This window comes from Pelophylax lessonae (assembly GCF_965119305.1).
Source record: "Pelophylax lessonae genome assembly, chromosome: 2".
Classification (NCBI taxonomy): Eukaryota; Metazoa; Chordata; class Amphibia; order Anura; family Ranidae; genus Pelophylax; species Pelophylax lessonae.
Window position 1 is genome coordinate 558,510,841 of NC_138769.1, and position 16,938 is coordinate 558,527,778.

At 45.6% G+C, this 16,938-nt stretch overlaps 1 protein-coding gene across 2 annotated transcripts in view; it reads left to right on the plus strand.

The window, feature by feature from the left end:
* The first annotated feature begins 2,377 nt into the window (after positions 1-2,377).
* SPATS2 (spermatogenesis associated serine rich 2) overlaps positions 2,378-16,938 on the plus strand; it is a 198,628-nt gene continuing 184,067 nt past the window's right edge. The window contains exon 1 of one of the 2 annotated variants that reach the window (XM_082248454.1): positions 2,378-2,501. The gene's annotated coding sequence lies outside the window, so the exon portion shown is untranslated. The remainder of the gene's footprint in view (positions 2,502-16,938) is intronic. The other variant, XM_082248453.1, reaches the window with a different exon arrangement.

Here is a 16,938-nt window from a genome sequence, read left to right on the forward strand (position 1 = left end):
GCATTGAAAGGGGGCACGCTGGTCACTGTGCATTAATAGGGGGCACGCTGGTCACTGTGCATTGAAAGGGGGCACGCTGGCCTCTCTGCATTGAAAGGGGGCACGCTGGTCTCTCTGCATTGAAAGGGGGCACGCTGGTCTCTGCATTGAAAGGGGGCACGCTTATCTCTCTGCATTGAAAGGGGGCACGCTGGTCTCTCTGCATTGAAAGGGGGCACGCTGGTCTCTCTGCATTGAAAGGGGGCATGCTGGTCACTGTGCATTGAAAGGGGGCACGCTGGTCTCTCTGCATTAATAGGGGGCACGCTGGTCACTGTGCATTGAAAGGGGGCACGCTGGTCACTGTGCATTGAAAGGGGGCACGCTGGTCACTGTGCATTTATAGGGGGCACGCTGGTCTCTATGCATTGAAAGGGGGCACGCTGGTCTCTCTGCATTGAAAGGGGGCACGCTGGTCTCTCTGCATTGAAAGGGGGCACGCTGGTCTCTCTGCATTGAAGGGGGCACGTTGCGGTCACTCTGCATTGAAAGGGGGCACGCTGGTCACTGTGCATTAATAGGGGGCACGCTGGTCTCTCTGCATTGAAAGGGGGCACGCTGGTCTCTCTGCATTGAAAGGGGGCACGCTGGTCTCTCTGCATTGAAAGGTGGCACGCTGGTCTCTCTGCATTGAAAGGGGGCACGCTGGTCACTGTGCATTGAAAGGGGCACGCTGGTCTCTCTGCATTGAAAGGGGGCACGCTGGTCTCTCTGCATTGAAAGGGGGCACGTTGCGGTCACTCTGCATTGAAAGGGGGCACGCTGGTCACTGTGCATTAATAGGGGGCACGCTGGTCTCTCTGCATTGAAAGGGGGCACGCTGGTCTCTCTGCATTGAAAGGGGGCACGCTGGTCACTGTGCATTGAAAGGGGGCACGCTGGTCTCTCTGCATTGAAAGGGGGCACGCTGTGGTCACTCTGCATTGAAAGGGGGCATGCTGGTCTCTCTGCATTGAAAGGGGGCACGCTGGTCACTGTGCATTGAAAGGGGGCACGCTGGTCTCTCTGCATTGAAAGGGGACACGCTGGTCTCTCTGCATTGAAAGGGGGCACTTTGCGGTCACTCTGCATTGAAAGGGGGCACGCTGGTCTCTCTGCATTGAAAGGGGGCACGCTGGTCACTGTGCATTAATAGGGGGCACGCTGGTCTCTCTGCATTGAAAGGGGGCACGCTGGTCTCTCTGCATTGAAAGGGGGCACGCTGGTCACTGTGCATTAATAGGGGGCACGCTGGTCTCTCTGCATTGAAAGGGGGCACGCTGGTCTCTCTGCATTGAAAGGGGGCACGCTGGTCACTGTGCATTGAAAGGGGGCACGCTGGTCTCTCTGCATTGAAAGGGGGCACGCTGCGGTCACTCTGCATTGAAAGGGGGCACACTGGTCTCTCTGCATTGAAAGGGGGCACGCTGCGGTCACTCTGCATTGAAAGGGGGCACGCTGGTCTCTCTGCATTGAAAGGGGGCACGCTGGTCACTGTGCATTGAAAGGGGGCACGCTGCTCACTGTGCATTGAAAGGGGGCACGCTGGTCTCTCTGCATTGAAAGGGGGCACGCTGGTCACTGTGCATTGAAAGGGGGCACGCTGCGGTCACTCTGCATTGAAAGGGGGCACACTGGTCTCTCTGCATTGAAAGGGGGCACGCTGCGGTCACTCTGCATTGAAAGGGGGCACGCTGCGGTCACTCTGCATTGAAAGGGGGCACACTATACCTTTATTACTGAAGGCCCCTTTCACACTTTTGCGACCTCAAAGTCACGCACTTTTTTTACAACGTTTTTTGCTGCAAAGCAATGCCTATTACATTTTCCTGTTTGCGCCCCCCCCCCCCCCCCCCCAAATTTTGAGCACCAGCCGCCACTGGTGTGGAAAATGCATGCAGATGTGAACGGGCCCTAAACAGGGGATAGTTGGGCTATGAACACATAGAAGAAGGTTTCTGTAGACAGAAATTTTTAGTTTTCATGTCAAATATTTGCACTGTTTTTATTTGAACGGATCTCCAGACGTGGCTCTGCGGTGACTGGAATCCTCTCCAGGATGATCTCATGTTTCCATTCATATAAAGGAAACGATCCAATCCCCTCGTTTCGTTTCCTCCCAACATCGGACGGTCCAGCAGCTGACTTCGGCTCTCTCCGTGGCTCCTCGGCTGTCTTCGGCAATTTCCGGACGCGCCGTCCAATCCGATCCTTCCTTTCACAGCCGACTGGCGACTTGGCTTTTTTTTGTTCTTGTGAGGGACCACGCCCCCCGTGCGCGCATTGGAATGCGGCTCTTCTGTTGGTCGGAGCCGTTGCGTCCGCCCCGGGCTGAAGCGTAGCTCCTCCCCTATTGTGAAGATTCACCACCTCTGCCGCTCGGGAGGACACGGCACCGGAGACACGGGAGGTTGGTTCGGCGCAGCTTGGTCACGCAGGCGCCACAAGAAGGGAACGAGGGGCCGTGTTCGGGCGCTGGAAGGGTAATAGAGCTGCACGGGGGATACTTACAATTCAGCATCTTCCAGCCCGCTCCCTCCTCACCCATTAATCCCGGTATTCCAGTGCTGTGCCAGCAGGGCCGCTCGGTGGGCACGGCCCTCCCATACAGGGCTGTGTGTGGAAGGAGAGTGCTGAGCTGCCCGGCCATTGTACTGCACAGGGAGCCTGGAGGATGCTGGAGGGGGGGAGGAGGGGAAAGGGCAGAGGATGCTGCAAGGCTCAGCTTCATTCACTGGCTTCTCACACAGGTCTGCCTGCCAGTGTCTGACCCTACCAGGGCTGCCTGGGGTTCCTTTTATCACCTGCAATGCATGTTGGGTTATCTTCATATGAGGTGTGATTGGGCCCTGGAACAGCAAAATCTCTTTATGTCACTGTTACATAGCTCATCATTAAAGTGCTTGGAAGACTTAGTGCCGGATCACACATATGTGATGCAGGACCCTGCGAATCCACTGCGGGTTCCCGCATCGCACTCGACTCGCAGGCGGTTCACACTGCCGTATGCGAATCGCTGGGGGTGTCAATACAAAGATAACGACACCCCCAGATCAGTTTGCATATCGCAGTGCGAACTGTCAATTTGGACATGAAACGGATCACATAAGTGTGAACACCCATGTGATCCAATTTAGGCGCAGACCTAAAAAAAGGTCCTGTGCGACTTTGGTCCAAATGCGATGCCAATTCTGCCATACAATCTGAATTCGCAACGCACAGACATCGCATGTGATTCACATCGCACTGCTCTGCAATGTCAGTCATCGCATATGTGTGACCCGGCACTCAAGGATTTTTGCCTTTTATGTAGGAATGTAAAATAAAAAAAACCTGTGTGCAGCGGAGCCCCCCCTAAACTTACCTAAGTTCCATGGTGATTCAGCGATATGCACCAGAGCCTCGTCTCTCATTCCTCATCGGCTGAGACAGCAGGGGTAGCCATAGTGTCACAGCCAATGAGGGGAGAGTAGGGGCGTGGCAGATCTATACCCTGTGTGAATGGACACTAGGGAGGGGCCAGGAGATGAGGAGGATCCGGGCTGTTCTGTATGACATGTTTGTTTAGATTTTCTTCTTTTTTTTTTTTTTTCTTACTTGCCTTAAGAGCCTGTCAAGACTAGCGCGACTTGTCAGGCGACTTGTCAGCCTGACAAGTGGCGCTCCCTTGCGGTCCATTGAGTAGTACAGGACCCGTTCTAATAGTAGCGACACAAGTCACTCCGACTTAGAAAAAGGGTCCTGGACTACTTTGGGGCGACCTCGGAGCGACTTGCATAGACTTCCATTATGTGAAGTCCCTGCAAGTCGCTCCGAAGTCGTGGTGCAATGTAATGCACAAGTCGCCCCCGAAGTAGTAAGGAGTCGTGCCGCCTGAACCGACTCTAAGGCTACGTTCACATCTTGGCGTTGCTAATTACAGGCGTTTTTACAGGTGATTTTACAGGCGATTTTAGGTTGACAAATGACCAACGGAAAAAAATAAAAACACCTGTAGTCTGCCCAAAAAGAAGCTTATGTACTTTTTTGGGCGTTTTGTTTAAAAAGTCAAAACGCTCAGATGTGAACAAGGGCCATTGAAATGAATAGGATTTGTATTGTTGTGCGTTTTTTTGGGCTGATACAAGAGCAGAAAAACGCCTACATGTGAACTTAGCCTAAGCCTTCGCTCACATTGTAGGCGGGTTTGAAATTGTACAAATTCAGCTGAACTCCCACCATTTCAAACCGCATTTTACTGTGCGTTTGGGGGCGATTTGAAATGCATCTGTGTGGGTTCATGCACAGATGTCTATTGAAATTGCCCCCGAAGTCACCAAAAGTAGTGCAGAAACTACTTTTAGAAATCGGTGCGGCTCTGCACCAATTTGGACGGTGCTTTTGCCAGCATTAGACTACGATTTGGCACGTCAATTTACCCCGATGTGAACGGGGACTTAATATCACTTTAAAGTGTTACTAAACCCTCAACAGTAAAATCAGTCTGTATAGGCAGTAAAGCATGCTTGTTCTACTCACTGTGGAACCTAAGGGGTTAATCCTCCACATTGTGTAAAAAGGCTGTTTGATCCTGTCCTCTTTGATCTTCACCTTCTTCCACTGTCACTAACTCATTTCCTAATATTAAATGAAGGGGACAGGCTGCACATGATCAGTTTGGTGTGTATTGAGAGTTTTTTTTTTTTTTTTCTTGGGAGAGTGCATGTGATCAGCACAGGGCCAATCAGCACTGTCCAGACAGAGGGTCAGGGGTCCTGCAGCCTCATAGGACATTCAGAGCAGACTTGAAAACTCCTTTTTCCAAGCTTTAACCAGACACTGATAGAAGTCACAAGACTGCTATATACTGCTGGTGAGAAAAGGTATTTAGCAGTTTGTTTACTAATATATTTACATTTCCATGTTCTGTGTACTGTGGGAGACCAGATATAGTGAATGCAGGCTCCTGGTTAAGTAACACTTTAATGCTAGACTTTGAGCTGGGAAAAAAACAATCCTTGTGGTGCCTGCGTTTAGGCTACGTTCTCATCTTGGCGTTGCTATTACAGGCGTTTTTAGATTGACTAGAGACCAATGGAAAACGCCTGTAGTCTGCCCAAACAGAAGCTCATGTACTTTTTTGAGCGTTGGGCGTTTTGCTCACGGCGTCAAAACGCTCAGATTTGAACAGGGACCATTGAAATGAATAGGATTTGTCTTGTTGGGCGTTTGGGAGAGCTGATCCTAGAGCAGAAAAACTCCCCAAAACGCCTACATGTGAACGGAGCCTTAAGTGCACGTTTCCATCTGTGCGTTAAATGTGATCTGCATTTTTGGTCACCTGTGAAAAATGAACATGTCTCAGTACACTAAAAAAAAAATAAAATGCAATGCATTTTCGATGCCTTTTGATTGTGACGTAGGGTACCTTTCTATTGACTATAAGGGAAGGTGAATTTCCATTGGCAATAATTGAAGGTATGTTTTGTTGCATTTTCACACAACGTACTGAAGACGCAGCAAGCAGCACTTTAAAAGTGCAGTGCACTTTAGACACACTCTCTCTCTCTATCTCTATCTCTCTCAACAATCCAGCATTTCCACAATTCATGTAACAAGTGCAGAGCAGTTGTCAAAAAGAAAAAAAAAAGCCGCTGGCAAGGTTTATCACAACATTGCTGACAGATGAAAAGAAACATTGTATCCTATGGTTTGTTAAGGGCCAGTTCACACTGGTGCGATGCGGGAACCCTGCAAGTTCCTGCAGTTCACACTGCCTTATGTGAACTGCTGGGAGTGTCAGTACAAAGTTATTGACGCCCCCAGATTAGTTTGCATATCGCAGCGTGAACTGTCAATTTGGACAGGAATCGGATCTCATAGGTGTGAACACCCATGCGATCCATTTCCAGGGTCCTGCACGACTTTGGGCCGAATGCAATGCAAATTCAGCCATACAATTTGTACACAGCAGTGCGGCGCAAATCACATGCGATGTCTTCCATCGCACCAGTGTGAACCTGCCCTTAGAGATCAAAGGGATTAACTTCGGTCAGCAAATGAGAGCAGTTTAACCACTTAAAGACGAAGCCTTTTTCTGACACTTGTTGCTTAAAAGTTAAAATCCAGATTTTTTTCTAGAAAATTACTTAGATCCCCCCCAAACATATATATATTTAGCAGAGACCCTAGAGCAGTGATGGTGAACCTTGGCACCCCAGATATTTGGAACTACATTTCCCATGATGTTCATGCACTCTGCAGTGTAAGTTGAGCATCATGGGAAATGTAGTTCCAAAACATCTGGGGTGCCAAGGTTCGCCATCACTGCCCTAGAGAATAAAATGGCAATCGTTGCAATATTCTACGCCACACTGTATTTGCCCAACCATCTTTCAAATGCTATTTTTTGGGGGAAAATACACTTGAATAAAACAAAAAAAAAAAACAAATATTAAAGTTAAATGTTGTAAGGGTATCCTGCGCTTAGGAGTAAACTGTGTATGTGAAATTAGCAAAATTAATAATTGATACAAATTAGCTGCTGCTGATAGTCAGGGCAAGTTCCTTTTAGCCACACAGTTGGAAAGAAAGCGCTGACAGGAGCAAGCTACCCAAAGTTGATGTCCACTAGCAGTGCCCTAACCAATGAGCACTAGGAGACTCGTTCATAAAAATTTAAAGTTTTTATTGTGAATCCAAAGTGATAAAACAAAGTAAGCCAGATCTATAAAAAAGTTCCACTACTGCAATAATGCAGGGGATGGGGAAGTCTTGATCTGTCCTCCACGATGGTGTCTGCACTGGAGCCGTATGGAGTAGATGGCAGAAGGGTGTTCTCTCCGGTGAAGGGGGGGGGGGGCGGTTGTTGAATGCCGCTTGATGGAGAAGGGGGGGGGGCAATCTAGCCGAGTGACTGGGATGGATGTACTTCGGCCGTGGGACGCTGCAGTCCGGTCACTGTTCACCTGTTACTGCGCTGGATGATGACGTCCTTCACCTTGCTTGGGCTCCGGGCATCAGGGGGAGGAGTCGGAAGAAGAGGCACGCGTCTGAGGTCATCCTGTTGCTATAGCAACATGTTTCGCTCACATGAGCCTTGTAAGTTCCTTTTAGGCCCCTTTCACACGTGTGCGACTTAAAAATTGCACGATTTTACCGTGATTTTGACTGGGCTGGAAGCAATGCTTATGTCTTAGGACCTTAAAACTCATTAAAATTGGGCTAAAGTAGTGCAGGGACTACTTTGAAGTTGGTGCAACTTCAAGTCACACAGATAGGAATGGTGCTCATTGGACATAATGGAGAAGGACTTGTCATGCGATTTTTGCAGTCCCAAATTGCAGGACAAGTTGCACAAGTGTCAAAGGGGCCTTAGATTAAGTGGTATTGGGTATCAGCGCTGCTACATCAAAAGGTGCTATACATATACAAATCTATTAATAAGTTAATAGTAAGAATTGATAATAAAATTATTATAAGTTTGTGAATCAATAGCAATAAAGTGACATATGCATAAAAGAAATAAAGGTGCTGGGTGAAAGGTCCTGATAATACAAATATCAAACTGTGGGAGTACAAAAGTTCAAAGAATTTCTTCTGTGCATCAAGGTGATGGTGCTTAAAGTCCAAAGAAGGTGGGCAACTCTGTGCCCCCACTCACCCGAACAATGAAGTGTTGTAGCATCAAGTGCTATGCAGGCACTGTGGGCAATAAAAGTTTTCTTTTCCCTTCTTCATAGTGGAACTGGATGTATGTCATGTACCAATGAGTGAACGTTGATTGCTTCCTTAGCTGTGAGACTCCCTGTATAGGATGTTATGAAATGGAGAAAGAGATCCTCATAGTGTAAAACTGGCATTTTAATGAAATAGATGAATATCAAACACTTAGGCCCCGTTCACGCTGGGACGATCCGACCTGCCCGGGCGACCTCATAGGTCTCGGCGAGCTGCTCGCACCGCGACCTCGGTGCAGCGGGCACGGACTTAATAACATTGAAGTCTATGCAGGTCGCTCCGGGTCGCCCCAAAGAAGCTCCGGACCCTTCTTCTAAGTCGGAGCGACTTGTGTCGCTCCTATTAGAACGGGTCCATAGCTTCTCTATGGCGAGCGACCTGTCAGGCGACCAGGTCGCCTGACAGGTCGCCCCAGTGTGAACGGGGGCTTACAGTTCAGTATCGGCAATACAGCAGGGGGAATAATATCTGACACTTGCGTTTAATTGGAACGCATGCCGAAGCGGTGCGATACCAGAAGTTTTTTTTACATGCTGTATTGCCAATACTGAACTGTAAGTGTTTGATATTTATCTACCGTATTTAAATAAAATACCAAACACTTACAGTTCAGTATTGGCAATACAGCATGTAAAAAAAACTTCTGGTATTGCACCGCTTCGGCATGCGTTCCAATTAACGCAAGTGTCAGATGTTATTCCCCCTGCTGTATTGCCGATACTGAACTGTAAGCCCCCGTTCACACTGGGGCGACAGGTTGCCGTAGGTCACTCGCCATAGAGAAGCTATGGACCCGTTCTAATAGGAGCGACACAAGTCGCTCCGACTTAGAAAAAGGGTCCGGAGCTTCTTTGGGGCGACCTGCATAGACTTCAATGTTATGAAGTCCGTGCCCGCTGCACCGAGGTCGCGGTGCGAGCAGCTCGCCGAGACCTATGAGGTCGCCCCGGCAGGTCGGATCGCCCCAGTGTGAACGGGGCCTAAGTATTTGATATTCATCTATTTCATTAAAATACCAGTTTTATACTATGAGGATCTCTTTCTCCATTTCATAACATCCTATACAGGGAGTCTCACAGCTAAGGAAGCAATCAACGTTCACTCATTGGTACATGACATACATCCAGTTCCACTATGAAGAAGGGAAAAGAAAACTTCTATTACCCACAGTGCCTGCATAGCACTTGATGCTACAACACTTCATTGTTCGGGTGAGTGGGGGCACAGAGTTGCCCACCTTCTTTGGACTTTAAGCACCATCACCTTGATGCACAGAAGAAATTCTTTGAACTTTTGTACTCCCACAGTTTGATGTTGTATTATCAGGACCTTTCACCCAGCACCTTTATTTCTTTTATGCATATGTCACTTTATTGCTATTGATTCACAAACATACAACAATTTTATTATCAATTTTTATTGTTGCCTTATTGATTCGTATATGTATAGCACTTTTTGTTGTAGCAGCGCTGATACCGAATCCCATTTAAATAGTAAAGTTAGCCCAATTTATTTGTATAATGTGAAAGATGTTACAACGAGAATCGTGATCTTTATTCTAAGCAAGAAAATAGCGATTCTCCTTTTATCCAGAATCATGCAGCTCTAGTTTACAAATGTGAAAAACTTTGGTTTAAAGAGTATGTAAGCCCAACATTTCATATTCCTGATATGTGGCCGCCGCACTATGTACTTGTATGAGAAAGTATTCTCTTTGTATTGCTTTCTTCATGTGAAATCTCTGGTGTTTCTGCCAGTCCCTCTGCTTCCATATTAAAAACGAAGCAGGAGAACACAGCCTGGTTAGTTCTCGCTATGCTAGGAACTCAGTGCGCTCTTCAATCATTAGACTTCTGCTGACACACCCCTTCCTGCACAGCTTTTCACTGGCAAGCTCAGTGTGCTGCTACTTCTCCTCCCCCAACTCTTATACAGCTGAGAACACAGGGAATGTGATCACATTTGTTTTTTTCTATCTATACACAAATGTTTCACCTCTCACTTCTATTTTATATTGAATGGGCTGTTTTACAAGGTTAGGGCTTACACATACTTTATGGGGGACTATTTTACTTGTGCTTTTGATGTGCTGGGGGGGGGGGGGGCATTTGGCACAGCAAAAGTGCACAGATATGAACATGACCTATTTTGTTTCCCAATTTTTTTCAGTGTGCTTATAGTGGAACTTTAGTCAGAAAATGAAGTCCTGCTAGATCATGTCAAGCCGGCCTCTTTTGCAGGTATAGCTATGTAAAACATTACAAAGTCTCTATACCATTTAAAATCTAGTAATACACCATTTTACCCTGCTCTGCTCATGCTCAGCTGCTTTCCATTTTTAGGCACTGCCGAATTTGGAAAGGCCGATCTGCTGGCAGCCCTTTAGCGGAATTCCACCTTCCTTATCCATTACAGCCAAGGAAGCTGCTTCTCTTTGATCTGCAACTGCCATGGTTCTGTACATGATGTGATCAGTTATGCCATCAGCCTTTTTAATGGGTTGACAGTTTGGTTGAGGACACAAGCAAATGTGACAGCATTCTAGGAATGTTTTTTTCGAAACATTCTGCTTTATAAAATAGCAGTCTTCAGCAAGAAGAAACAGGAGTAATGCTGGAGACAATTTACAGCACACACTGATTTTGGTAGCATAATTATTAATATGGAATGTATGCTCCTTGCTATTTTTTTTTTTTTTTTTATCAAGTAGTTATAGGTAAACTTCTACTTTAAAATTATTGCAAATGACCATCTTGTAAAACAACCCATTCAGTTTAAAATAAAAATAAATGCAAAACATTTGTATAAAGATATAAAAGAATTTTTTTAATGATTTTTTTAAATGATCACATTCCCTCTGTTCTCAGCTGCTTAAGAGCTATGGAAGGAGAAGCAGCAGTATACTGATCTTCTCAACAAATGGCTGTGCAGCGGGGGGGTGTCAGCACAAGTCTGATCATTGGAAGAGAGTACACCAAGTTCCCAGCATAGCTAGAGAACTGACCATGGTGGTTCGCCTGTTTAGTGTGGTCAGTTTTTAACAGGAAAGCAGAGGGACTGGCAGGAACACCAGAAATTTCACATAAAGGAAGCAATATAAAGAGAACAGGATACTTTTTCATACAAGTACATGGTACAGCAGGAAAAAAATCAGTAATATGAAGTGTTAGGGTAACAAATGCTTTAAGTAAACTCTCAACCAAACCATCAAATGACTGGTGTCCTAGTTGATAACACGTGCAGCACCATGGCAACTGCAGATCAAACAGAGGCTAAGATGGCAGCTTCCTTGGCTGTAAAGGTTAGGAGGGTTTATTTACAGTTGAAGTCTTGGGGGTACTGGGTTATGGATTATTCTGTGCTCCAGTGGGCTACCTCTATATGTCTAACCGGGTCCCTGCAGCCTCCTTTCTAAAGCCTCGTACACACGCACCGATTGTTGGCCGACCGATCGGCCGTCTTTTGTCCAGTGTTGTTGTGTTGGTTGAAATGTGCTCTAGACTGCACACAAATTTTGTCGGCCAACAACAACCAAGTGCAGAAGTGATGTCATGTTCTGGTCTACTTCTCAAGTGTTTTTTCTTGTGAGCATGCCCAGTCTTGATCATCACATTTTTGTCTGCCGAAATCTGTACTGACTGACGAACAATCGGCCGTTCTGCTGACGGCCAACAAAAATTTTATAGCCTGCACACCAGATTTTGTTTGGCTGAAAAGTCGCAGTCGGTTGTCGGAAGCATCATACTAACAAGCCGACAATCGGCCGATCGGACTTTGGCCGAAAATTTACGGCCAACAATTGGTGTGTGTGTACGGGGCTTAAGCTGTCCCCAGTTGTATGCTTGCCCCCTCCACATTCATTGCAAGGTTAACAGCTGTGCATTGCACATGATTGCCCCAAGGGATGGACGGGGACTACATGGAGTGAAGGAGAGTTCTGGAGTGGGGAATTCAAGTAAAAAGAAACCTGCCTGTTCCTCCAGTCTCAAGCCGTGGCCAAAAGTTTTGAGAATGACGCATAATAATGTTCACAAAGCCTGCTGCCTCAGTTTTTATGATGGCAATTTTCATTTAGACAGTTTACACCCTAGAAACGCAGTCCGGAAGCGTTCCAGATGCTTTTCTGCATGCGTGTTTTTGATGCATTCCAGTGCAGTTTTTGATGCATACCAGTGCATTTTTCCCCCTCTTTTTATTTTTTTTCTTAACCTAAAAAAAAGGACATGTGCTTTCCAGTGTTTTTTTTTTTTTTTTTTTGGTGCGCTTGGGTGAGTTCCATTTTTACTGGAACTGCAAGCACTGGTGTAAACTTTGCCATTGGAAACCATGTAACCTACTTTCCATGCGTTTTTTATGCAGAATAATTAATAAAGCACTGGACTGCTTGTGGTGTAAACTGGCCCTTACTCCATAATGTTATGAGTGATCAGATGAATTGCAATTAATTGCAAAGTCCCTGTTTGTTATGAAAATAACTTAATCCTATAAAAACATTTCCACTGCATTTGTGAAGAAGGCTTCAGGGCGCCCAAGAAAGTCCAGCAAGCGCCAGGAACGTCTCCTACAGTTGATTCAGCTGATGGATCAGGGCACCACCAGTGCAGAGCTTGCTCAGGAATGGCAGCAGGCACTGTGCACACACAGTGAGGCGAAGACTTTTGAAAGATGAACTGGTGTCAAGAAGGGCAGCAAAGAAGCCACTTCTCTCCAGGAAAAACATCAGGGACAGACTGATATTCTCCAAAAGGTACAGGAATTGGACTGCTGAGGACTGGGGTAAAGTCATTTTCTCTGATGAATCCTCTTTCCAATTGTTTGGAGCATCTAGAAAAAAAACCTGTCTGGAGAAGAATAGATTAGTGTTACCATCGGTCCTGTGTCTTGCCAACAGTAAAGCATCCGGAGATCATTCATTTGTGTGGGGTTGCTTCTAAGCCAAGGGAGTGGAGTCACTCACAATTTTGCTAAGAACGCAGCCATAAAGAATGGTACAAAAACATTCTCAGAGCAACTTCTCCCAACCATCCAGGAACAGCTTGGTGATGAACAATGCCTTTTCCAGCATGATGGAGCGAGGACCTTGTCATAAGGAAAAAGTGATAACTAAGTGGCTTGGGGAACAAAATATCGAAGTTTTGGGTCCATGGCCAAAAAGCTCCCCAGACCTAAATCCCATTGAGAACTTGTGGTCAATCCTCAAGAGGCGGGTGACCAAAGGGTGACCAAAAAAAAAAAAGCCCACAAATTCTGACAACCTCCAAGCATTGATTGTGCAAGAACAGGCTGCCATCAGTCAGGATGTGACCCAGAAGTTGATTGACAGCATGCCAGGGTGAATTGCTGAGGTCTTGAAAAAAGAAGAGTCAACACTGCAAATATTGACTCTGCATAATCTTAATGTAATTATCAACAAAAGCCGTTGGCACTTACACAATGCTTGTAATTATACTTTAGTATACCATAGTAGCCTCTGACAAAAATATCTAAAACCACTGAAGCAGCAGACTTTATGAAAATTTATATTTGTGTCATTCTGAAAACTTTTGGCATGGCTGTAGACACAGGGATTGTAAAGGCAGAAGGTTTTTTTTTTTTTTTTTTTTTTTTTTTAATCTTAATGCATTCTATTCGATTCCAGAGATGTTGCCGGAGTTTCCCAGCTGCCCAGAACTCCCCTCCTCATTGGCTGAGGCAGCAGTGTGGCACAATTGGCTCCTGCTGCTGTCAGTCAGCCAATCAGGAGAGAGAGGGGGTGAGGCTGGGTCGCGGCTCTGTGTCTGAATGGACACAGGGAGCTGTGACTCTGCTCGGTTGCCCCCCAAAGCAAGCTACTTGCTGTGGGGGCACTCAACAGGAGGGAGGGGCCAGGAGCACAGAAAATAGACCCGAGAAGAGGCTCTGGGCCACTCTGTGCAAAGCCAACTGCACAAAGCAGGTAAGTTTAACATGTATGTTATTTTAAAAAAAAAAAGACTTTACAATCACTTTGAGTATTGCTTCCTTAACTACTTCAATACTTGGCACTTTTACCTCTGTCCTGCCCAGGCCAATTTTCAGCTTTCAGCACTTTGAATGACAATTGTGCGGTCATGCAACACACTGTACCTATATGGCGTTTTTTGCCCCCCCCCCCCTCACAAATAGAGCTTTCTTTTGGTGGTATTTTATCACCACTGGCTTGTTTTGTTTTTTGCACTACGAATAAAAAAGACTTAAATTTTAGAAGAAAAAAAAAGCAAAAAAAAGTTTTTCTTTTTGTGTTTTATAAGTTTTTTTTTTTTTTTCATTTCCCCTTCACTGATGAGGAGGCACTAATGTGCGGCACTGACTGGCATCCTTTATGGGCACTGTTGGGCTTTACTGATGGGTTTGCACTGGTACTCAATGCGCTGATTATCAGCGCAGACCCCCCCCCCCCCTGTCAAGAGAGACGCTGATTGGCTCTCCTCTACCTGCGTCTTGTCATCGCGAATGGAGGAAAGCTGATATGCGGCACTTCTGGTTACCATGTGATCAGCTGTGATTGGACACGTCATAGGCTCTTTACCTAGATCGGAGATGCGGAGTGTTGAATCAACACACCACATCACCTATCGCCGTGCTGCACGCCCCCCCGGGGGCGCACACTAGTGGCTTATCCTGCTGGACCTCATGTGATGCCCAGTCAGGATAATACAACCACCCCGCAGCCATCATTCTGCAAATGACGGGCGGGAAGTGGTTAAAATAGAGTTCAACCGGTCAGTCAATTCAGTCACCGGTCTGGTATAATTTTAGTCTTTCCAAGTACTTCTCACCCATATAGGCATACCCCAGTCAACTTTATTATTATCATTATTTAAATTTTATTTTCTGGTGTGATGTCATCCCAGAGGGTGCTCACTCTTGCTGGACAGCAATATCGAAGACCGCCCCCTATGCCCATTCCTTCAGGTACAGGGCGATCCATTGGAAGATGTAGACTGTGATGATTGTTGCTGAAGAGTGATTAGTGGCAATCCCTCTTCCTCAGTGTGTGTGTATAGCTACACAGTTCTACAGGGTGACAATACTGCAGTGATTCACTGTTGTCCAAATAGTGTTTTCACCCTGTGGAAGAAGGCCATGGAGTGTCTCTGCATTTTTCATGAGTACTAGCAAAAGTGTGCCCTTTTGTTAAATGGCTAAATATGAAAGGGCTTGTTTAGCCGAGTATGCATTGGTACCCACATTGGGCTGCTTGACCTTTTTAGAAAAGGTCACTGATGCAATTGTATTTGCTTCAGAAGGTTTTCTAGATAATTTTTTATTTTGGGTATGATTGTTATTCTTACTGTATTGTGCATGGCTTACTCTAATAACATGGACACAGTAGCATTTTATTATTTTTTTTAATTTTAAAATCGTGCCTGTTGTACATGAGAGAAAAGCAAAACTAGAAAGGGCTATGGGAGCAACCTGCTTTTCTCTTTTGTTGAAGTAAGTGCACTGAAGGGAGAGATCTGGATTCGATGTTGCCCTGGCTTTGCTGAGAAGCAATACTATGGTATGTCACATAATATTCAGTAGATGATTGCGATGTGTCTGCTAGGTAGACCTGAATGTGAGATGTGCCTGAGTTGCATAAAATTATTATTTTCCTTTTGCAGGAAGCCCTGCAGCATTTTCTGGGCGATTTTTCTCCTGGATTCTGCTATAAATGCATATTTGCCAAGTGTCTCTGGTTTTCAAAGTACACACTTGTTTTGGTGTCCTTGGAAATGTTGCTAGTGTTTTTGGAACAGAAGATTCCACTCTTACTATGTATTCTTAAAGCTGAACTTTAGGCACATTTAAAGTACTTAAATCAATGCAGCTCAGTAGACAAGAAGCATACTGTTTGGAAGAGAGAGATGAAGCGCATCGCTATGCTGCTCCTCCTTTCACTATCCAGTCACAGGCTTGGGGGTGGAGGGTCATTGACCACCTAGGCTTAGAAGAAGTAGGTTGGATGATGCTGGCCATCAGCCTAAAGACAGTGGCAAAAATAAAAGTACAGTGGGAGAAATCCCTGGATTGTAGGTAAATCCTATAGCAAGAGTGTGTGCGTGTTTTTTTTTTTTTTTTCCTCAACTATTCATTACAGGATATTTTATATAGAGAGGACCTTTTACATAGCACAAATACATACTATGTTCACATCAGTCCTTGTTCCCTAAGGTCCCTATCATGCATGCATGATAGGATCTTGGAACTAGTCACCTTAAATGGTGACTCTAGCATTAGCCGGAAACTATTTAACCTAAGGTCTCTTTGGAAAGAAGTTGGATGAGACGCAGTCCAATCTTAAAGTATATGTAAACCCTCACATGGTAAAACAACCCATTCAGTTTAATACAGAAATGAAAGGCAATATATATATTATATATATATTAGGGGTGTTTGAAAATAATCGATGCATCTTGATGCGGCCTTAAACGATTCGAATACGATGCTGAGGAACGGCCGCATGGATGACGTCATCCCGACTACCCCCCGCCTCTCCCAGGACAGCCCTGCCGGCTGCCAGTGCACTCAAAAGTTAAAACAAATTAGTGTCAGTGACCCCATTTTAGGGACCCTTCCTAGTAAGGGTTAATGTAAACTGATGTTTTATTGATTACCTTATTATCACCGACCATTTCATCTCCGTCAGTCTCATAGTTACATAGTAGGTGAGGTTGAATAAAGACAATAGTCCATCCAGTTCAACCTGTGTAGGTGTGTGTGGCTGTAATCATCTCACATAGCCCTCGGCCGTCAGTCACGTGCCCTCTGGCCAGGCGATCTCCTCCTCCCCGCCGGCCGGAGTTGCGGAGTGCACGAGACTGACAGGGATGAATAGATCGGGAGATAATAAGGTAATCGGGCATAAGTTTACATTAACCCTTACCAGGAAGGGTCCCTGAAACTGAGTCACTGACACTGATTTGTTTTAACTTTTGAGTGCACTAGCAGCCGGCTTTCCTGTGAAGTGCGGGGGGGGAGGCTGCTGTATAATGTAAACTGGCTGTGTTATGTCAATGGGGGGGCTGTGTTATGTAAATGGGGGCTGTGGGCAGTAATCGTGATGCATCCATAATCGTTCACATTATAATCGTAATCGAATCGTGAGACCAGTGAAGATGCGCAGCCCTTATTTTTATATATATATATATATATATATATATATATATATATATATATATATATATATATATATAT